Here is a 22,886-nt window from a genome sequence, read left to right as displayed (position 1 = left end):
CTCTGAGGCCAGGGCGGGGGCCTCTCGCCGCCATCTTGAGTGTGGCCTCGGCTAAGTTCCGGTCCTGGCGGTGCCATCTTGAGTGTGGCGTCGGGGCGAACTTCCGGGCCGGGGCCGCCATCTTTAGTGTGGTCGTTCCGGTCCTGGCGGCGCCATCTTTACTGTGGGCTTGGCGGACTGCCGGGCCGGGGCCTTGGAGGACTTCCGGTCGCTCTCTACTTCCGGTGACCGAGTTTACCCAAATTACCGGCCCTCCTCGCTAATTTCTGCGCTTTCACCCCAAAAAATCTTCCCGTTATTCCCCCCACACACACCCCGCCAGAGACGGGAGACCGCCAGTCCCGCCCTGCCGCCGGAACCGGCCCTTAACTCGAGCGGGGAGCGCTGCACCGCCACGAGAGCCACTGCGCATGCGTCGCCGGTCCCGCTCCTGGCTGCCCTTACTTAACACGTGATCGCCGGCGTCTTGCCAACGACTGCGCACGCGCCGCCGTCGCCACCTTGCCTGCCCCCCCCACCCCGCCGCCCGACCGCCCGGCTTCGCTTTCTTACTGCGGCTCCCCCTCCGCTTTTCCGGCTCCCTGGGGTTCCCCCACCCGCATTTTGGGATCCCCGTCTCACATTTGAGGGGTGATGACCCCGCAATTTACGGGTCGGGGGGCGGGAGGAGAGGAAACGGGGTGCCCAAGAAGGGGTTTCTTTTTTTTTTTCTTTTTCTTTTTTTTTTTCTCTTTTATTTCATTTTCATTTTAATTTCCTTTTTAGTTTTTTTGCCTTTTTTTTTTTAATTTTCTTTTGTTTTTTATGTTTCATTTTTTTATTTCGTTTATTTTTTATTCTCTTTATTTTTCATCTTCTCTCCCAGTGCTCCCCAGTAAACACCCAGTGCTCCCCAACAACCCCCAGGAACACCCAGTGCTCCCCAAAAATTGACCCAAAACCGACCCAAATCACCCCAAAAGCTGACCCAAAACTGACCCCAAAACCTGACCCAAATCATCCCAAAACCTGACCCAAAACTGACCCCAATCACCCCAAACAGTGACCCCAAACTGACCCCAAAACCTGACCCAAAACATCCCAAAACCTGACCCAAAACTCTGCATTTATTTGGCACCATTTCCTCCCAGAAACAACATCTCCGATTTAGTTGATTGCTAAAGCCATCATTTTAAAATCATCCCAGGAATCAAAAGGGACTGGAAAACACACAGAAATCATTCCTGCACCCACCAAATCATTAGGAATTGGAACCCGATTCCCTCATCTCTCTCCTTGTTCTTCTTGGCTGGAAAACCTGATGATCCCCACTGGCTATTTTTAGGCTGCTTTTCTTCCACAGCTCCTTTCCTCCCGGCTGAAACCTCCTGGCACATTCAGGGCTTATCCGGAGGGAAGCCCCTCTGAAGTATTTCCTCCCGTGGCCATTCTGTGGGATGAAGAAGGAAAAAAAGCACGTCAAGAGCTCCTTCTCCCCCCTTCCCTCGCAAACACCCTCCCAGTTTGTCCTTGGCAGCTCCATGCCCCCGGCACCCGCACCCGACGCTTCGGCTCCGCTGGGAAAGGGACAGCAAGTGCACAAGCACGTTCAGTGCTGGGCAGGGGCTCCCTGGGGAACGGCACTTCAGTGCTTTAGTCCGTGGCCTTTCCTGCTGCCCTCCCTCCCGGAGGCAGAGGATGACCCGGCCCTTGTTTCTCCCACGCTCGCAGACCCAGGTCCTGCTCCTTTGGCCCCACTTTTCTTAGCAGACCCGGTATCATTTCCCAGGGTCCCCAGGAAACTTCTGCACTTGACCCATTGCTGAGTGCAGAGCACAGGGCGAGGGAAGGACAAATTTCTCGGCACCCACCCCCTGGAATTTTCCTTCTCCGCAGCACGCTCCCGTTCCAGCTGTCTCTGGAGGTGCCCGCACGAGTCCTCCTTCTCCCAGCACCTCAGAGAATGTCCTCTTCACCCGGGTCCTGCTTACCGGCGTCCAACAAAACACGCTGACGACATTTTTCAGGATGCCAGTGCAGAGATATTAGCGCACACTGCCCAGGGAAGCTGAGCCTGCCCCATCCCTGCAAGTGTTCCAGGCCGGGCTGGACGGGACTCGCAGCAACCGGGGACAGTGGAAGGTGTCCCTGCCCACGGAAGGCAGGCTGGCCTTTGAAGGGCCCCTTCAAACCAAATCGCTCTGGGATTCCCCTCCAAAATCGCTCCCCAAGAGACACAGCGAGCAAAGCAGAGGGACTGCACTCCCAGCTTTTCTTACCTGCAGGCACACACAGCACAGCACAGCACAGCACAGCACGTTGGACAGAAAAGCCACGGGGTTAGTCCTGCCAGAGGCGTCCGGCACACCCACGGCGACCGAAGGAAAACAGGGAGCCTGGGAACACGGAGTAAAAGACACCTTAATTAGGACCACACCGAGCACTAGCCAGGTCATTCCCACAGCTTCACTGTCCAGTCACACAAAAAGCACTCACCGAGGCCTCAGGTAGGATGGCTCCTGCCGCTGACCAGGTGAATACCTCCCTGGAAGCCCGCTCCGCTCCTGCCCGGCACTGGGGCTCACCCAGGGGGGCTTTGCCAAGCATCCAATGGAAATTAAAATTACAGCCTGGGCAAAGGCGCTTCCCGCAGGACCGCTCCTGGCCAAGGCCAGCGGTCCGTGCAAGTCAGACCGCTGACCAGCCGGGGGGATTTTCGGGGGCACGCTTCCAGCTTTTATTCTCCAGAAACTCCAGTTCTGTCTGGCACCGCTTCCTTCAGTCTTCCCCTGTTGGAAGAGGTCACTTAAGGCTTTCGAGGGGCCAGACTGCCAAAGCCCGGCCGGTCCATTCCCACGAGGAAAGGTAGCTTTGTCTTGGACAGGATACTGGGGGGGAGACACAAAATAAAAGTTTAATTTAAAACAACTGCCTAGAATAGAAAGCAATTCAAACATAAGGCAGACAAGACTCGTGCAAATCTGAATCCATTTGGCTTCAACGGAGAATTATTTCCCTCTGCACCTAACAGAATGTCCTCTTCACCCGGGTCCTGCTTACCATCGTCGAACAAAACACGCTGACGACATTTTTCAGGATGCCAGTGGAGAGATATTAGAGCACACTGCCCAGGGAAGCTGAGCCTGCCCCATCCCTGCAAGTGTTCCAGGCCAGGCTGGACGGGACTGGGAGCATCCAGCCGGGGATGAGAGCGGAAGGTGTCCCTGCCCACGGAAGGCAGGCTGGCCTTGGAAGGTCCCCTTCAAACCAAATCGCTCTGGGATTCCCCTCCAAAATCACTCCCCAAGAGACACAGCGAGCAAAGCAGAGGGACTGCACTCCCCGCTTTTCTTACCTGCAGGCACACCCAGCACAGCACAGCACGTTGGACAGAAAAGCCACGGGGTTAGTCCTGCCAGAGGCGTCCGGCACACCCACGGCGACCGAAGGGAAAGAGGGAGCCTGGGAACACGGAGTAAAAGACACCTTAATTAGGACCACACCGAGCACTAGCCAGGTCATTCCCACAGACAGCTTCACCGTCCGGTCACACAAAAAGCACTGACCTACCAGGGCCTCAGTTAGGATGGCTCCTGACGCTGACACCTCCGTTTGCCCCGGGGGGTCAAGAAGAACATCCCTGGGAAGAAGTCACCCTGAACAACAAAAAGGCAAAATTAGTGAAGCACGGGGGGCTCTTCTGACTAGATTGCCACCAGCATTCCATAGCAAATGCCACGACTATTCTGTTACAGACGAGAAAACCCTGTACTCCCAAACAAACAGCCAGGAGGTTTATGGGCACGCCTGAAAATTTCCTGTGAGGAGCTTTTTGTAACTAAGGAGCAGGTGCTATCTTGAGTTGAAGGCATCGATTTGACAGACACTTAGTACAGCAAACTCTTCAGCAGAGCAATTAATTGCTGCCTGTTTGAACAGTAGGGGAGAGAAAATGACAGTCTACCAGAAGACAAGAAAAGCAGAACTGGAATCAGCAGCCTTTTCTTCCATCTCTCCCGAGAAAGTCGTGTTTCTCTGTTCTAACAATTCTATGCCCTTTTCTACATGAAACTTACACCAAGACTGAAAAAACAACTAGAAAACACGGAGAGAAGCTTTTCAGAATTTCACGTGATTTTCCCAACCCGATCCCAGAAAAGCAGAACTGGGTAGAATGGACTCACCTCGAGGCCTTTGGTCTTTTTTCCATAAGCTTCGTCACCTGATTGAAAAAGCAGAGTAGACTCGGTATTTAGGCTCACAACAGGAAAACTTCCCCTTCGTTTCCTAAAAGAAAGGACATTAATCTGCACAGCTGCAGGCGCGTCTCCAGCTGTTAAAGCCTTTCAGCTTTTCAGAGGGTGAGAATGCCCTGCTAAGGAAGGCTGAAAAATGCTGGGAGCCTGCCCAGGTCAAAGAGCCCCTTGATTTTGTCTGTGTTCCAGTCCCTGGCTAAAGAAAGGGCAGAACCACCGCAGGTGTTGCTTGCCTTTTCCCTACGGGGTTTTGCCAGGCGCTGGGCCAGCCCGGGCACTGCGGGGGAAGGCCGGCAGTGGCCAAAGCCCGCCGCTTTCCCAGGGCAAGCGTCGCTTGCGAGAGCGCCCCCGAGCGCCGGGCCCTGCCTCACAGCCGCCGCCTGGCGGACACGGCCGGGAGCGGCACTGCAGCCGCGCGCGGCGCTGCAGCCGCGCGCCCCCCCCCCCTTGGCGAGACCCGCGGCGCCTTTCGCGCGTCCGGGCCTTTCTTCCCTAAATCCTGCCCTTGCCTAGGAAAAGCTGAGCAGTTCACAGAGTTGCTGTTTCCAGCCCAGCTTCCCAAAGGATTTCTCTCTCCCGGCAGCACAGACAGGGTCCCCGAGGCAGCGCAGACCCTCCCCGCGGGGGGGTGTGGTGCGTGTGCAATGCCAGGGCACATCCGAACCCGGCCCTGCGGCGGCACGCAGGTGCAAGTTCCTCCGCAGAGGCGAGAAAGCTGCCCGTCGCTTCCCCTGCCTGCAGGCCCCGCTGGCCGCGGGAGAGGCAGAAGAGCGGCCGCCGCCCCCCCGCCGGGCCCCCGCTTACCCCGGCGACGATCTCCTGCAGAGCCCGACGTCGGATCTGCCGCCGTGGGTCGCTTCCGGGGGGGGGGGGAGGCGGCGGCGCAGCCCCGACAGCATCTCCGGGGCACGGCGGGACCGACCGGGAGCGGAGCGGAGCGGAGCGGAACGGGGGCGGAACGGGGCGGGAGGACGGCGACCGCGTGGGATCGTCGCGCGTGCGCGGCGCGCCGCGGCGCGAGAGGGGTCTGCCCGCGCCGGTGCCTGCCGCCGCCCGCGAACCTGCCGCCCGCGCCCGGCGCCGCCGAGCGCCCCGCCCCGTCCCCACAGCGGGAAGCGGCGCGGCGAGACGGCGCTGCGGGCGCGGGGCGGGGGTCCGGGTCGCGGCGGAGGTCAGGCAACAGGATAGACGCCTCTCTGAGGCCAGGGCGGGGGCCTCTCGCCGCCATCTTGAGTGTGGCCTCGGCTAAGTTCCGGTCCTGGCGGCGCCATCTTGAGTGTGGCGTCGGGGCGAACTTCCGGGCCGGGCCGCCATCTTTAGTGTGGTCGTTCCGGTCCTGGCGGCGCCATCTTTACTGTGGGCTTGGCGGACTGCCGGGCCGGGGCCTTGGAGGACTTCCGGTCGCTCTCTACTTCCGGTGACCGAGTTTACCCAAATTACCGGCCCTCCTCGCTAATTTCTGCGCTTTCACCCCAAAAAATCTTCACGTTATTCCCCCCCCACACACCCCGCCAGAGACGGGAGACCGCCAGTCCCGCCCTGCCGCCGGAACCGGCCCTTAACTCGAGCGGGGAGCGCTGCACCGCCACGAGAGCCACTGCGCATGCGTCGCCGGTCCCGCTCCTGGCTGCCCTTACTTCCCACGTGATCGCCGGCGTCTTGCCAACGACTGCGCACGCGCCGCCGTCGCCACCTTGCCTGCCCCCCCCACCCCGCCGCCCGACCGCCCGGCTTCGCTTTCTTACTGCGGCTCCCCCTCCGCTTTTTCGGCTCCCTGGGGTTCCCCCACCCGCATTTTGGGATCCCCGTCTCACAGTTGAGGGGTGATGACCCCGCAATTTACGGGTCGGGGGGCGGGAGGAGAGGAAACGGGGTGCCCAAGAAGGGGTTTCTTTTTTTTTTTTTCTTTTTTTCTCTTTTATTTCATTTTCATTTTATTTCCTTTTTAGTTTTTTTGCTTTTATTTTTTTAAATTTTCTTTTGTATTTTATATTTCCTTTTATATTTCGTTTATTTTTTATTCTCTTTATTTTTCATTGTCTCTCCCAGTGCTCCCCAGTAACACCCAGTGCTCCTCAACAACCCCCAGTAACACCCAGTGCTCCCCAGTAAACACCCAGTGCTCCCCAACAACCCCCAGTAACACCCAGTGCTCCCCAAAAATTGACCCAAAACCGACCCAAATCACACCAAACAATGATCCAAAACTGACCCCAAAAACTGACCCAAATCATCCCCAAAAGCTGACCCAAAACTGACCCAAATCATCCCAAAAGCTGACCCAAAACTGACCCAAATCACCCAAACAATAACCCCAAACTGACCCCAAAAAATGACCCAAATCATCCCAAAACTGACCCAAAACTCTGCATTTATTTGGCACCATTTCCTCTCAAAAACAACATCTCCGATTTAGTTGATTGCTAAAGCCATCATTTTAAAACCATCTCAGGAATCAAAAGGCACTGGAAAACCCACACAAGTCATTCCTGCACCCACCAAATCATTAGGAATTGGAACCCGATTCCCTCATCTCTCTCCTTGTGCTTCTTGGCTGGAAAACCTGATGATCCCCGCTGGCTATTTTTAGGCAGCTTTTCTTCCACGGCTCCTTTCCTCCCGGCTGAAACCTCCTGGCATATTCAGGGCTTACCTGGAGGGAAGCCCCTCTGAGGTATTTCCTCTCGCGGCAATTCTGTGGGATGAAGAAGTAAAAAAAGCACGTCAAGAGCTCCTTCTCTCCCCTTCCCTCGCATACACCCTCCCAGTTTGTCCTTGGCAGCTCCATCCCCCCGGCACCCGCACCCGACGCTTCGGCTCCGCTGGGAAAGGGACAGCAAGTGCACAAGCAAGTCCAGTGCTGGGCAGGGGCTCCCTGGGGAACGGCACTTCAGTGCTTTAGTCCGTGGCCTTTCCTGCTGCCCTCCCTCCCGGAGGCAGAGGATGACCCATCCCTTGTTTCTCCCACGCACGCAGACCCAGGTCCTGCTCCTTTGGCCCCACTTTTCTTAGCAGACCCGGCATCCTTTTCCAGGGTCCCCAGGAAACTTCTGCACTTGACCCATTGCTGAGTGCAGAGCACAGGGCGAGGGAAGGACAAATTTCTCGGCACCCACCCCCTGGAATTTTCCTTCTCCGCAGCACGCTCCCGTTCCCGCTGTCTCTGGAGGTGCCCGCACGAGTCCTCCTTCTCCCAGCACCTCAGAGAATGTCCTCTTCCCCCGGGTCCTGCTTACCGGCGTCCAACAAAACACGCTGACAACATTTTTCAGGATGCCAGTGGAGAGACATTAGAGCACACTGCACAGGGAAGCTGAGCCTGCCCCATCCCTGCAAGTGTTCCAGGCCAGGCTGGACGGGACTGGGAGCATCCCGCCGGGGATGAGAGCGGAAGGTGTCCCTGCCCACGGAAGGCAGGCTGGCCTTTGAAGGTCCCCTTCAAACCAAATCGCTCTGGGATTCCCCTCCAAAATCGCTCCCCAAGAGACACAGCGAGCAAAGCAGAGGGACTGCCCTCCCAGCTTTTCTTACCTGCAGGCACACACAGCACAGCACAGCACAGCACGTTGGACAGAAAAGCCACGGGGTTAGTCCTGCCAGAGGCGTCCGGCACACCCACGGCGACCGAAGGAAAACAGGGAGCCTGGGAACACGGAGTAAAAGACACCTTAATTAGGACCACACCGAGCAATAGCCAGGTCATTCCCACAGCTTCACTGTCCAGTCATACAAAAAGCACTCACCGAGGCCTCAGTTAGGATGGTTCCTGACGCTGACCAGGTGAGTACCTCCCTGGAAGCCCGCTCCGCTCCTGCCAGGCACTGGGGCTCACCCCCAGGGGGGCTTTGCCAAGCATCCAATGGAAATTAAAATTACAGCCTGGGCAAAGGCGCTTCCCGCAGGACCGCTCCTGGCCAAGGCCACCGCTCCGTGCAAGTCAGACCACTGACCACCCGGGGGGATTTTCGGGGGCACGTTTCCAGCTTTTATTCTCCAGAAACTCCAGTTCTGTCTGGCACCGCTTGCTTCAGTCTTCCCCTGTTGGAAGAGGTCACTTAAGGCTTTCGAGGGGCCAGACTGCCAAAGCCCGGCCGGTCCATTCCCACGAGGCAAGGTAGCTTTGTCTTGGACAGGATACTGGGGGGGAGACACAAAATAAAAGTTTAATTTAAAACAACTGCCTAGAATAGAAAGCAATTCAAACATAAGGCAAACAAGACTCGTGCAAATCTGAATCCATTTGGCTTCAAAGGAGAATTATTTCCCTCTGCACCTAACAGAATGTCCTCTTCACCCGGGTCCTGCTTACCATCGTCGAACAAAACACGCTGACAAAATTTTTCCTGATGCCAGTGGAGAGACATTAGAGCACACTGCACAGGGAAGCTGAGCCTGCCCCATCCCTGCAAGTGTTCCAGGCCAGGCTGGACGGGACTGGGAGCATCCAGCCGGGGATGAGAGCGGAAGGTGTCCCTGCCCACGGAAGGCAGGCTGGCCTTCGAAGGTCCCCTTCAAACCAAATCGCTCTGGGATTCCCCTCCAAAATCACTACCCAAGAGACACAGCAAGCAAAGCAGAGGGACTGCACTCCCCGCTTTTCTTACCTGCAGGCACACACAGCACAGCACGTTGGACAGAAAAGCCACGGGGTTAGCCCTGCCAGAGGCGTCCGGCACACCCACGGCGACCGAAGGGAAGGAGGGAGCCTGGGAACACGGAGTAAAAGACACTTTAATTAGGAGTACACCGAGCACTAGCCAGGTCATTCCCACAGCTTCACTGTCCAGTCATACAAAAAGCACTCACCGAGGCCTCAGTTAGGATGGCTCCTGACGCTGACCAGGTGAATACCTCCCTGCAAGCCCGCTCCGCTCCTGCCAGGCACTGGGGCTCACCCCCAGGGGGGCTTTGCCAGCACCCAGTGGAAATTAAAATTACAGCCCGGGCAGGAAATTCAAATTACAGGCCGGCAGGACCGCTCCTGGCCAAGGCCACCGGTCCGTGCAAGTCAGACCGCTGACTACCCAGGGCTGGGGATTTTCAGGGGCACGCTTCCAGCTTTTATTCTCCAGAAACTCCAGTTCTTCCTGGCACCCCTTGCCAGAAAGTCTTCCCCTGCTGCAAGAGGTCACTTTAGTCTTTCGAGGGGCCAGATTGCCAAAGCCCAGCCAGTCCATTCCCACGAGGAAAGAAAGGTAGCTTTGTCTCGGACAGGATGCTGAGGGGGGAGACACAAAATAAAAGTTTAATTGAAAACAACTGCCCAGAAGAGAAAGCAATTCAAACAGAAGGCAGACAAGACTCGTGCCAAACCCAATACATTTGACTTCAAAGGAGAATTATTTCCCTCTGCACCTCAGAGAAGGCAATTCTCACCCGGGTCCTGCTTACCATCGTCGCACAAAAGGTGCTGAAAACATTTTTCGTGATGCCAGTGGAGAGCTATTAGAGCACACCGCACAGGGAAGCCGAGCCTGCCCCTGGATCCCTGCAAGTGTTCCAGGCCAGGCTGGATGGGACTTGCAGCATCCAGCCGGGGATGAGAGTGGAAGGTGCCCCTGCCCACGGAAGACAGGGTGCCCTTTAAAGGTCCCCTTCAAACCAAATCGCTCTCTCATTGCCCTCCAAAACAACTCCCAAAGAGATACAGCAATCAAAGCAGAGGGACTGCACTCCCAGCTTTTCTTACCTGCAGGCACACACAGCACAGCACAGCACGCTGGACAGAAAAGCCACGGGGTTAGTCCTGCCAGAGGCATCCGGCACAGTGTCCACGGCGACCGAAGGGAAGGAGGGAGCCTGGGAACACGGAGTAAAAGACACTGTCGTTAGGAGCACCCCGAGCAAGAGCCGGCTCATTCCCACAGGCAGCTTCGCTGTGCAGTCCCACAAACAGCACTCACCTACCGGGGCCTCGGTTAGGATGGCTCCTGATGCTGACCAGGTGAACACCTCCGTTTGCCCGGGGGGTCAAGAAGAACATCCCTGGTAGGAAGTCACCCTGAACAACAAAAAGGCAAAATTAGTGAAGCACGGGGGCCTCTTCTGACTACATTGCCACCAGCATTCCATAGCAAATGCCATGACTGTTCTGTCCCAGACGAGAGAACCCTGTTCTCCCAAACAAACAGCCAGGAGATTTATGGGCACGCCTGAAAATCTCCTGTGAGGAACTTTTTGTAACTAAGGAGCAGGTGCTGTCTCGAGTTGAAGGCATCGATTTGACAGACACTTAGTACAGCAAACTCTTCAGCAGAGCAATTAATTGCTGTCTATTTGAACAGCAGGGGAGAGAAAATGACAGTCTAAGGGAAGACAAGAAAAGTAGAACTGCAATCAGCAGACTTTTCTTCCATCTCTCCCCGAGAAAGTCGTGTTTCTCTATTCTAATAATTCTATGCCCTTTTCTACATGAAACTTAGACCAAGGCTGAAAAAACAACTAGAAAAACACGGAGAGAAGCTTTTTAGAATTTCACGTGATTTTCCCAAACCGATCCCAGAAAAGCAGAACTCGGTAGAATGTGCTCACCTCGAGGCCTTTGGTCTTTTTTCCATAAGCTTCGTCACCTGATTGAAAAAGCAGAGTAGACTCGGTATTTAGGCTCACAACAGGAAAACCTCCCCTTCGTTTCCTAAAAGAAACTACATTAATCTGCACAGCTGCAGGCACGTCTCCAGCTGTTAAAGCCTTTCAGCTTTTCAGAGGGTGAGAATGCCCTGCTAAGGAAGGCTGAAAAATGCTGGGAGCCTGCCCAGGTCAAAGAGCCCCTTGATTTTGTCTGTGTTCCAGTCCCCGGCTAAAGAAAGGGCAGAACCACCGCAGGTGTTGCTTGCCTTTTCCCTACGAGGTTTTGCCAGGCGCTGGGCCAGCCCGGGCACTGCGGGGGAAGGCCGGCAGTGCCAAAGCCCGCCGCTTTCCCAGGGCAAGCGTCGCTTGCGAGAGCGCCCCCGAGCGCCGGGCCCTGCCTCACAGTCGCCGCCTGGCGGACACGGCCGGGAGCGGCACTGCAGCCGCGCGCGGCGCTGCAGCCGCGCGCCCCCCCCCCCCTTGGCGAGACCCGCGGCGCCTTTCGCGCGTCCGGGCCTTTCTTCCCTAAAACCTGCCCTTGCCTAGGAAAAGCTGAGCAGTTCACAGAGTTGCTGTTTCCAGCCCAGCTTCCCAAAGGATTTCTCTCTCCCGGCAGCACAGACAGGGTCCCCGAGGCAGCGCAGACCCTCCCCGCGGGGGGGTGTGGTGCGTGTGCAATGCCAGGGCACATCCGAACCCGGCCCTGCGGCGGCACGCAGGTGCGAGTTTCTCCGCAGAGGCGAGAAACTTGCCTGTCGCTTCCCCGGCCTGCAGTCCCCGATGGCCGCGGGAGAGGCAGAAGAGCGGCCGCGCCCACCCGCCGCGCCCAGCTTACCCCGGGGACGATCTCCGTCGGATCTGCCGCCGTGGGTCGCTTCCGGGGGGGGGGGAAGGCGGCGGCGCAGCCCCGATAGCATCTCCAGGGCACGGCGGGAGCGGGAGCGGGAGCGGGAGCGGGAGCGGGAGCGGGAGCGGAGCGGAGCGGAACGGGGCGAGCGGGGGCCGCGGCGCCATCTTTAGTGTGGCCTCGGCTAAGTTCCGGTCGCGGCGGCGCCGTCTTGAGTGTGGCGTCGGGGCGAACTTCCGGGCCGGGGCCGCCATCTTTAGTGTGGTCGTTCCGGTCCTGGCGGCGCCATCTTTACTGTGGGCTTGGCGGACTTCCGGCCCGGGGCCGCCATCTTTAGTGTGGTCGTTCCGGTCCTGGCGGCGCCATCTTTACTGTGGGCTTGGCGGACTTCCGGGCCGGGGCCGCCATCTTTAGTGTGGTCGTTCCGGTCCTGGCGGCGCCATCTTTACTGTGGGCTTGGCGGACTTCCGGGCCGGGGCTTTGGAGGACTTCCGGTCGCTCTCTACTTCCGGTGACCGAGTTTACCCAAATTAGCGTCCCTCCTCGCTAATTTCTGCGCTTTCGCCCCAAAAAATCTTCGTGTTATTCCCCCCACACACACCCCGGGAGAGACGGGAGCCCGCGAGTCCCGCCCTGCCGCCGGAACCGGCCCTTAACTCGAGCAGGGAGCGCTGCACCGCCACGAGAGCCACTGCGCATGCGTCGCCGGTCCCGCTCCTGGCTGCCCTTACTTACCACGTGATCGCCGGCGTCTTGCCAACGACTGCGCACGCGCCGCCGTCGCCACCTTGCCTGCCCCCCCACCCCACCGCCCGACCGCCCGGCTTCGCTTTCTTACTGCGGCTCCCCCTCCGCTTTTTCGGCTCCCTGGGGTTCCCCCACCCGCATTTTGGGGTCCCCGTCTCACATTTTAGGGGTGATGACCCCGCAATTTACGGGTCGGGGGCCGGGCGGAGAGGAAACGGGGTGCCCAAGAGGGGTTTCTTTTTTTGTTTTTTTTTTCTCTTTTATTTCATTTTCATTTTATTTCCTTTTTAGGTTTTTTGCCTTTTTTTTTAATTTTATTTTGTTTTTTATATTTCCTTTTTTATTTCGTTTATTTTTTATTCTCTTTATTTTTCATTTTCTCTCCCAGTGCTCCCCAACAACCCCCAGCAACACCCAGTGCTCCCCAGTGCACCCCAGTAACACCCAGTGCTCCTCAACAACCCCCAGCAACACCCAGTGCTCCCCACAAATTGACCCCAAAACCCAAATACCGACCCCCCAACCCAAATCACCCCAAGAACTGGACCCAAAAAACTTGACCCCAACACCTTGTGACCCAAATCATCCCAAAAATTGACCCAAAACCGACCCAAATCACCCCAAAAGCTGACCCAAAACTGACCCCAAAACCTGACCCAAATCATCCCAAAAGCTGACCCAAAACTGACCCAAATCACCCCAAACAGTGACCCCAAACTGACCCCAAAAACTGACCCAAATCATCCCCAAAACTGACCCAAAACTCTGCATTTATTTGGCACCATTTCCTCTCAGAAACAACATCTCCGATTTAGTTGATTGCTAAAGCCATCATGTTAAAATCATCCCAGGAATCAAAAGGGACTGGAAAACACACACAAATCATTCCTGCACCCACCAAATCATTAGGAATTGGAACCCGATTCACTCATCTCTCTCCTTGTGCTTCTTGGCTGGAAAACCTGATGATCCCCGCTGGCTATTTTTAGGCTGCTTTTCTTCCACAGCTCCTTTCCTCCCGGCTGAAACCTCCTGGCATATTCAGGGCTTACCTGGAGGGAAGCCCCTCTGAGGTATTTCCTCTCGCGGCCATTCTGTGGGATGAAGAAGTAAAAAAAGCACGTCAAGAGCTCCTTCTACCCCCTTCCCTCGCATACACCCTCCCAGTTTGCCCTCGGCAGCTCCATCCCCCCGGCACCCGCACCCGACGCTTCGGCTCCGCTGGGAAAGGGACAGCAAGTGCAGAAGCAAGTCCAGTGCTGGGCAGGGGCTCCCTGGGGAACGGCACTTCAGTGCTTTAGTCCGTGGCCTTTCCTGCTGCCCTCCCTCCCGGAGGCAGAGGATGACCCATCCCTTGTTTCTCCCACGCACGCAGACCCAGGTCCTGCTCCTTTGGCCCCACTTTTCTTAGCAGACCCGGCATCCTTTTCCAGGGTCCCCAGGAAACTTCTGCACTTGACCCATTGCTAAGTGCAGAGCACAGGGCGAGGGAAGGACAAATTTCTCGGCACCCACCCCCTGGAATTTTCCTTCTCCGCAGCACGCTCCCGTTCCCGCCGTCTCTGGAGGTGCCCGCACGAGTCCTCCTTCTCCCAGCACCTCAGAGAATGTCCTCTTCACCCGGGTCCTGCTTACCGGCGTCCAACAAAACACGCTGACAACATTTTTCAGGATGCCAGTGGAGAGAAATTAGAGCACACTGCACAGGGAAGCTGAGCCTGCCCCATCCCTGCAAGTGTTCCAGGCCGGGCTGGACGGGACTGGGAGCAACCGGGGACAGTGGAAGGTGTCCCTGCCCACGGAAGACAGGCTGGCCTTTGAAGGTCCCCTTCAAACCAAATCGCTCTGGGATTCCCCTCCAAAATCACTACCCAAGAGACACAGCAATCAAAGCAGAGGGACTGCACTCCCCGCTTTTCTTACCTGCAGGCACACACAGCACAGCACGTTGGACAGAAAAGCCACAGGGTTAGTCCTGCCAGAGGCGTCCGGCACACCCACAACGACCGAAGGAAAAGAGGGAGCCTGGGAACACGGAGTAAAAGACACCTTAATTAGGACCACACCGAGCAATAGCCGGGTCATTCCCACAGACAGCTTCACCGTCCAGTCACACAAAAAGCACTCACCGAGACCTCAGTTAGGATGGCTCCTGACGCTGACCAGGTGAATACCTCCCTGGAAGCCCGCTCCGCTCATGCCAGGCACTGGGGCTCACCCAGGGGGGCTTTGCCAAGCATCCAATGGAAATGAAAATTACAGCCTGGGCAAAGGCGCTTCCCGCAGGACCGCTCCTGGCCGAGGCCACCGGTCCGTGCAAGTCAGACCACTGACCACCCGGGGGGATTTTTGGGGGCACGCTTCCAGCTTTTATTCTCCAGAAGCTCCAGTTCTTTCTGGCACCGCTTGCTTCAGTCTTCCCCTGTTGGAAGAGGTCACTTAAGGCTTTCGAGGGGCCAGATTGCCAAAGCCCGGCCGGTCCATTCCCACGAGGAAAGGTAGCTTTGTCTTGGACAGGATACTGGGGGGGAGACACAAAATAAAAGTGTAATTTAAAACAACTGCCTAGAATAGAAAGCAATTCAAACATAAGGCAGACAAGACTCGTGCAAATCTGAATCCATTTGGCTTCAAAGGAGAATTATTTCCCTCTGCACCTAACAGAATGTCCTCTTCACCCGGGTCCTGCTTACCGGCGTCCAACAAAACACGCTGACGACATTTTTCAGGATGCCAGTGGAGAGATATTAGAGCACACTGCCCAGGGAAGCTGAGCCTGCCCCATCCCTGCAAGTGCTCCAGGCCAGGCTGGACGGGACTGGGAGCATCCAGCCGGGGATGAGAGCGGAAGGTGTCCCTGCCCACGGAAGGCAGGCTGGCCTTTGAAGGTCCCCTTCAAACCAAATCGCTCTGGGATTCCCCTCCAAAATCACTACCCAAGAGACACAGCAAGCAAAGCAGAAGGACTGCACTCCCAGCTTTTCTTACCTGCAGGCACACACAGCACAGCACGTTGGACAGAAAAGCCACAGGGTTAGCCCTGCCAGAGGTGTCCGGCACACCCACGGCGACCGAAGGGAAGGAGGGAGCCTGGGAACACGGAGTAAAAGACACCTTAATTAGGAGTACACCGAGCAATAGCCAGGTCATTCCCACAGCTTCACCGTCCAGTCATACAAAAAGCACTCACCGAGGCCTCAGTTAGGATGGCTCCTGACGCTGACCAGGGGAACACCTCCGTTTGCCCCGGGGGGTCAAGAAGAACATCCCTGGGAAGAAGTCACCCCGAACAACAAAAAGGCATAATTAGTGAAGCACGGGGTCCTCTTCTGACTAGACTGCCACCAGCATTCCATAGCAAATGACACGACTGTTCTGTCCCAGACGAGAGAACCCCGTTCTCCCCAACAAACAGCGAGGAGATTTATGGGCACGCCTGAAAATTTCCCGTGAGAAATTTTTTGTAACTAAGGAGCAGGTGCTATCTTGAGTTGAAGGCATCAATTTGACAGACACTTAGTACAGCAAACTCTTCAGCAGAGCAATTAATTGCTGCCTATTTGAACAGCAGGGGAGAGAAAATGACGGTCGAAGGGAAGACAAGAAAAGCAGAACTGCAATCAGCAGCCTTTTCTTCCATCTCTCCCGAGAAAGTCTAGTTGGTCTGTTCTAATAATTCTATGCCCTTTTCTACATGAAACTTAGACCAAGGCTGAAAAAACAACTAGAAAACACGGAGAGAAGCTTTTTAGAATTTCACGTGATTTTCCCAAACCGATCCCAGAAAAGCAGAACTCGGTAGAATGTGCTCACCTCGAGGCCTTTGGTCTTTTTTTCCATAAGCTTCGTCACCTGATTGAAAAAGCAGAGTAGACTCGGTATTTAGGCTCACAACAGGAAAACCTCCCCTTCGTTTCCTAAAAGAAACTACATTAATCTGCACAGCTGCAGGCGCGTCTCCAGCTGTTAAAGCCTTTCAGCTTTTCAGAGGGTGAGAATGCCCTGCTAAGGAAGGCTGAAAAATGCTGGGAGCCTGCCCAGGTCAAAGAGCCCCTTGATTTTGTCTGTGTTCCAGTCCCTGGCTAAAGAAAGGGCAGAACCACCGCAGGTGTTGCTTGCCTTTTCCCTACGAGGTTTTGCCAGGCGCTGGGCCAGCCCGGGCACTGCGGGGGAAGGCCGGCAGTGGCCAAAGCCCGCCGCTTTCCCAGGGCAAGCGTCGCTTGCCAGAGCGCCCCCGAGCGCCGGGCCCTGCCTCACAGTCGCCGCCTGGCGGACACGGCCGGGAGCGGCACTGCAGCCGCGCGCGGCGCTGCAGCCGCGCGCGCCCCCCCCCCCTTGGCGAGACCCGCGGCGCCTTTCGCGCGTCCGGGCCTTTCTTCCCTAAAACCTGCCCTTGCCTAGGAAAAGCTGAGCAGTTCACAGAGTTGCTGTTTCCAGCCCAGCTTCCCAAAGGATTTCTCTCTCCCGGCAGCACAGACAGGGTCCCCGAGGCAGCGCAGACCCTCCCCGCGGGGGGGTGTGGTGCGTGTGCAATGCCAGGGCACATCCGAACCCGGCCCTGCGGCGGCACGCAGGTGCGAGTTTCTCCGCAGAGGCGGGAAACTTGCCTGTCGCTTCCCCGGCCTGCAGTCCCCGATGGCCGCGGGAGAGGCAGAAGAGCGGCCGCGCCCACCCGCCGCGCCCAGCTTACCCCGGGGACGATCTCCGTCGGATCTGCCGCCGTGGGTCGCTTCCGGGGGGGGGGGGGAAGGCGGCGGCGCAGCCCCGATAGCATCTCCAGGGCACGGCGGGAGCGGGAGCGGGAGCGGGGGCGGGAGCGGAGCGGAGCGGGGCGAGCGGGGGCCGCGGCGTCATCTTTAGTGTGGCCTCGGCTAAGTTCCGGTCGTGGCGGCGCCATCTTGAGTGTGGCGTCGGGGCGAACTTCCGGGCCGGGGCCGCCATCTTTAGTGTGGTCGTTCCGGTCCTGGCGGCGCCATCTTTACTGTGGGCTTGGCGGACTTCCGGGCCGGGGCCGCCATCTTTAGTGTGGTCGTTCCGGTCCTGGCGGCGCCATCTTTACTGTGGGCTTGGCGGACTTCCGGGCCGGGGCCTTGGAGGACTTCCGGTCGCTCTCTACTTCCGGTGACCGAGTTTACCCAAATTAGCGTCCCTCCTCGCTAATTTCTGCGCTTTCGCCCCAAAAAATCTTCGTGTTATTCCCCCCACACACACCCCGGGAGAGACGGGAGACCGCGAGTCCCGCCCTGCCGCCGGAACCGGCCCTTAACTCGAGCAGGGAGCGCTGCACCGCCACGAGAGCCACTGCGCATGCGTCGCCGGTCCCGCTCCTGGCTGCCCTTACTTACCACGTGATCGCCGGCGTCTTGCCAACGACTGCGCACGCGCCGGCGTCGCCACCTTGCCTGCCCCCCCACCCCGCCGCCCGACCGCCCGGCTTCGCTTTCTTACTGCGGCTCCCCCTCCGCTTTTTCGGCTCCCTGGGGTTCCCCCACCCGCATTTTGGGGTCCCCGTCTCACATTTTAGGGGTGATGACCCCGCAATTTACGGGTCGGGGGCCGGGAGGAGAGGAAACGGGGTGCCCAAGAAGGGGTTTCTTTTTTTGTTTTTTTTTTCTCTTTTATTTCATTTTCATTTTATTTCCTTTTTAGGTTTTTTGCCTTTTTTTTTAATTTTATTTTGTTTTTTATATTTCCTTTTTTATTTCGTTTATTTTTTATTCTCTTTATTTTTCATTTTCTCTCCCAGTGCTCCCCAGTAACACCCAGCAACACCCAGTGCTCCCCAGTGCTCCCCAGTAACACCCAGTGCTCCCCAACAACCCCCAGCAACACCCAGTGCTCCCCAGTGCACCCCAGTAACACCCAGTGCTCCTCAACAACCCCCAGCAACACCCAGTGCTCCCCAGTAAACACCCAGTGCCCCCCAACAACCCCCAGGAACACCCAGTGCTCCCCAAAAATTGACCCAAAACCGACCCAAATCACCCCAAAAGCTGACCCAAAACTGACCCCAAAACCTGACCCAAATCATCCCAAAAGCTGACCCAAAACTGACCCCAATCATCCCAAAAGCTGACCCAAAACTGACCCCAATCACCCCAAACAGTGACCCCAAACTGACCCCAAAAACTGACCCAAATCATCCCCAAAACTGACCCAAAACTCTGCATTTATTTGGCACCATTTCCTCTCAGAAACAACATCTCCGATTTAGTTGATTGCTAAAGCCATCATTTTAAAATCATCCCAGGAATCAAAAGGGACTGGAAAACACACACAAATCATTCCTGCACCCACCAAATCATTAGGAATTGGAACCCGATTCCCTCATCTCTCTCCTTGTGCTTCTTGGCTGGAAAACCTGATGATCCCCGCTGGCTATTTTTAGGCTGCTTTTCTTCCACAGCTCCTTTCCTCCCGGCTGAAACCTCCTGGCATATTCAGGGCTTACCTGGAGGGAAGCCCCTCTGAGGTATTTCCTCTCGCGGCAATTCTGTGGGATGAAGAAGTAAAAAAAGCACGTCAAGAGCTCCTTCTCCCCCCTTCCCTCGCATACACCCTCCCAGTTTGTCCTTGGCAGCTCCATCCCCCCGGCACCCGCACCCGACGCTTCGGCTCCGCTGGGAAAGGGACAGCAAGTGCACAAGCAAGTCCAGTGCTGGGCAGGGGCTCCCTGGGGAACGGCACTTCAGTGCTTTAGTCCGTGGCCTTTCCTGCTGCCCTCCCTCCCGGAGGCAGAGGATGACCCATCCCTTGTTTCTCCCACGCTCGCAGACCCAGGTCCTGCTCCTTTGGCCCCACTTTTCTTAGCAGACCCGGCATCATTTCCCAGGGTCCCCAGGAAACTTCTGCACTTGACCCATTGCTAAGTGCAGAGCACAGGGCGAGGGAAGGACAAATTTCTCGGCACCCACCCCCTGGAATTTTCCTTCTCCGCAGCACGCTCCCGTTCCCGCTGTCTCTGGAGGTGCCCGCACGAGTCCTCCTTCTCCCAGCACCTCAGAGAATGTCCTCTTCACCCGGGTCCTGCTTACCGGCGTCCAACAAAACACGCTGACAACATTTTTCAGGATGCCAGTGGAGAGATATTAGAGCACACTGCACAGGGAAGCTGAGCCTGCCCCATCCCTGCAAGTGTTCCAGGCCAGGCTGGACGGGACTGGGAGCAACCGGGGACAGTGGAAGGTGTCCCTGCCCACGGAAGACAGGCTGGCCTTTGAAGGTCCCCTTCAAACCAAATCGCTCTGGGATTCCCCTCCAAAATCACTACCCAAGAGACACAGCAATCAAAGCAGAGGGACTGCACTCCCCGCTTTTCTTACCTGCAGGCACACACAGCACAGCACGTTGGACAGAAAAGCCACAGGGTTAGTCCTGCCAGAGGCGTCCGGCACACCCACGGCGACCGAAGGGAAGGAGGGAGCCTGGGAACACGGAGTAAAAGACACCTTAATTAGGACCACACCGAGCAATAGCCGGGTCATTCCCACAGACAGCTTCACCGTCCAGTCACACAAAAAGCACTCACCGAGGCCTCAGTTAGGATGGCTCCTGACGCTGACCAGGTGAATACCTCCCTGGAAGCCCGCTCCGCTCATGCCAGGCACGGGGGCTCACCCAGGGGGGCTTTGCCAAGCATCCAATGGAAATTAAAATTACAGCCTGGGCAAAGGCGCTTCCCGCAGGACCGCTCCTGGCCGAGGCCACCGGTCCGTGCAAGTCAGACCACTGACCACCCGGGGGATTTTTGGGGGCACGCTTCCAGCTTTTATTCTCCAGAAGCTCCAGTTCTTTCTGGCACCGCTTGCTTCAGTCTTCCCCTGTTGGAAGAGGTCACTTAAGGCTTTCGAGGGGCCAGATTGCCAAAGCCCGGCCGGTCCATTCCCACGAGGAAAGGTAGCTTTGTCTTGGACAGGATACTGGGGGGGAGACACAAAATAAAAGTTTAATTTAAAACAACTGCCTAGAATAGAAAGCAATTCAAACATAAGGCAGACAAGACTCGTGCAAATCTGAATACATTTGGCTTCAAAGGAGAATTATTTCCCTCTGCACCTAACAGAATGTCATTTTCACCCGGGTCCTGCTTACCATCGTTGAACAAAACACGCTGACAAAATTTTTCCTGATGCCAGTGGAGAGATATTAGAGCACACTGCACAGGGAAGCTGAGCCTGCCCCATCCCTGCAAGTGTTCCAGGCCAGGCTGGATGGGACTGGGAGCATCCAGCCGGGGATGAGAGCGGAAGGTGTCCCTGCCCACGGAAGGCAGGCTGGCCTTTGAAGGTCCCCTTCAAACCAAATCGCTCTGGGATTCCCCTCCAAAATCACTCCCCAAGAGACACAGCAAGCAAAGCAGAAGGACTGCGCCCCCAGCTTTTCTTACCTGCAGGCACACACAGCACAGCACGTTGGACAGAAAAGCCACGGGGTTAGCCCTGCCAGAGGCGTCCGGCACACCCACGGCGATCGAAGGGAAGGAGGGAGCCTGGGAACACGGAGTAAAAGACACCTTAATTAGGACCACACCGAGCAATAGCCGGGTCATTCCCACAGACAGCTTCACCGGCCAGTCACACAAAAAGCACTCACCGAGGCCTCAGTTAGGATGGCTCCTGACGCTGACCAGGTGAATACCTCCAGTTGCCCCGGGGTGTCAAGAATAACATCCCTGGGAAGAAGTCACCCTGAACAACAAAAAGGCAAAATTAGTGAAGCACGGGGTCCTCTTCTGACTAGATTGCCACCAGCATTCCATAGCAAATGCCACGACTATTCTGTTACAGACGAGAAAACCCTGTTCTCCCAAACAAACAGCCAGGAGATTTATGGGCACGCCTGAAAATTTCCTGTGAGGAACTTTTTGTAACTAAGGAGCAGGTGCTATCTTGAGTTGAAGGCATCAATTTGACAGACACTTAGTACAGCAAACTCTTCAGCAGAGCAATTAATTGCTGCCTATTTGAACAGCAGGGGAGAGAAAATGACGGTCGAAGGGAAGACAAGAAAAGCAGAACTGCAATCAGCAGCCTTTTCTTCCATCTCTCCCGAGAAAGTCTAGTTGGTCTGTTCTAATACTTCTATGCCCTTTTCTACATGAAACTTAGACCAAGGCTGAAAAAACAACTAGAAAACACGGAGAGAAGCTTTTTAGAATTTCACGTGATTTTCCCAAACCGATCCCAGAAAAGCAGAACTGGGTAGAATGTGCTCACCTCGAGGCCTTTGGTCTTTTTTCCATAAGCTTCGTCACCTGATTGAAAAAGCAGAGTAGACTCGGTATTTAGGCTCACAACAGGAAAACCTCCCCTTCGTTTCCTCAAAGAAACTCCATTAATCTGCACAGCTGCAGGCGCGTCTCCAGCTGTTAAAGCCTTTCAGCTTTTCAGAGGGTGAGAATGCCCTGCGAAGGAAGGCTGAAAAATGCTGGGAGCCTGCCCAGGTCAAAGAGCCCCTTGATTTTGTCTGTGTTCCAGTCCCTGGCTAAAGAAAGGGCAGAACCACCGCAGGTGTTGCTTGCCTTTTCCCTACGCGGTTTTGCCAGGCGCTGGGCCAGCCCGGGCACTGCGGGGGAAGGCCGGCAGTGCCCAAAGCCCGCCGCTTTCCCAGGGCAAGCGTCGCTTGCGAGAGCGCCCCCGAGCGCCGGGCCCTGCCTCACAGTCGCCGCCTGGCGGACACGGCCGGGAGCGGCACTGCAGTCGCGCGCGGCGCTGCAGCCGCGCGCCCCCCCCCCCCTTGGCGAGACCCGCGGCGCCTTTCGCGCGTCCGGGCCTTTCTTCCCTAAACCCTGCCCTTGCCTAGGAAAAGCTGAGCAGTTCACAGAGTTGCTGTTTCCAGCCCAGCTTCCCAAAGGATTTCTCTCTCCCGGCAGCACAGACAGGGTCCCCGAGGCAGCGCAGACCCTCCCCGCGGGGGGGGGTGGTGCGTGTGCAATGCCAGGGCACATCCGAACCCGGCCCTGCGGCGGCACGCAGGTGCGAGTTTCTCCGCAGAGGCGGGAAACTTGCCTGTCGCTTCCCCGGCCTGCAGTCCCCGATGGCCGCGGGAGAGGCAGAAGAGCGGCCGCGCCCACCCGCCGCGCCCAGCTTACCCCGGGGACGATCTCCGTCGGATCTGCCGCCGTGGGTCGCTTCCGGGGGGGGGGGGAAGGTGGCGGCGCAGCCCCGATAGCATCTCCAGGGCACGGCGGGAGCGGGAGCGGGAGCGGGAGCGGGGACGGGAGCGGGAGCGGAGCGGGGCGAGCGGGGGCCGCGGCGCCATCTTTAGTGTGGCCTCGGCTAAGTTCCGGTCGTGGCGGCGCCATCTTGAGTGTGGCGTCGGGGCGAACTTCCGGGCCGGGGCCGCCATCTTTAGTGTGGTCGTTCCGGTCCTGGCGGCGCCATCGTTACTGTGGGCTTGGCGGACTTCCGGGCCGGGGCCGCCATCTTTAGTGTGGTCGTTCCGGTCCTGGCGGCGCCATCTTTACTGTGGGCTTGGCGGACTTCCGG

At 57.0% G+C, this 22,886-nt stretch overlaps 2 long non-coding RNA genes across 3 annotated transcripts; both read right to left on the bottom strand.

Annotated features, from left to right (window-relative positions):
• Positions 1–3,396: 3,396 nt before the first annotated feature.
• LOC120324020 lies at positions 3,397–5,144 on the bottom strand. 2 transcript variants are annotated; one of them, XR_005565013.1, is made up of 4 exons: positions 5,040–5,144; positions 4,164–4,201; positions 3,550–3,635; positions 3,397–3,441 (listed from the first exon to the last, which is right to left on the bottom strand). It is a non-coding gene; the product is annotated as an uncharacterized LOC120324020 (long non-coding RNA). The 2 variants fall into 2 exon arrangements; XR_005565014.1 differs by having other exon boundaries at positions 3,401–3,441; positions 3,546–3,635.
• A 9,259-nt stretch (positions 5,145–14,403) lies between these two features.
• Positions 14,404–16,252, bottom strand: LOC114000732. The gene is made up of 3 exons (XR_003545355.2): positions 16,213–16,252; positions 15,590–15,668; positions 14,404–14,424 (listed from the first exon to the last, which is right to left on the bottom strand). It is a non-coding gene; the product is annotated as an uncharacterized LOC114000732 (long non-coding RNA).
• Between the last annotated feature and the right edge of the window lie 6,634 nt (positions 16,253–22,886).

Source organism: Pipra filicauda, unplaced genomic scaffold (genome assembly GCF_003945595.2).
Source record: "Pipra filicauda isolate LSUMZ 115617 unplaced genomic scaffold, ASM394559v2 scaffold1174_size24080_pilon, whole genome shotgun sequence".
Classification (NCBI taxonomy): domain Eukaryota; kingdom Metazoa; phylum Chordata; class Aves; order Passeriformes; family Pipridae; genus Pipra; species Pipra filicauda.
Note: the sequence above shows the minus strand (reverse complement) of the source record. Positions and strands in the feature narration are given on the sequence as shown.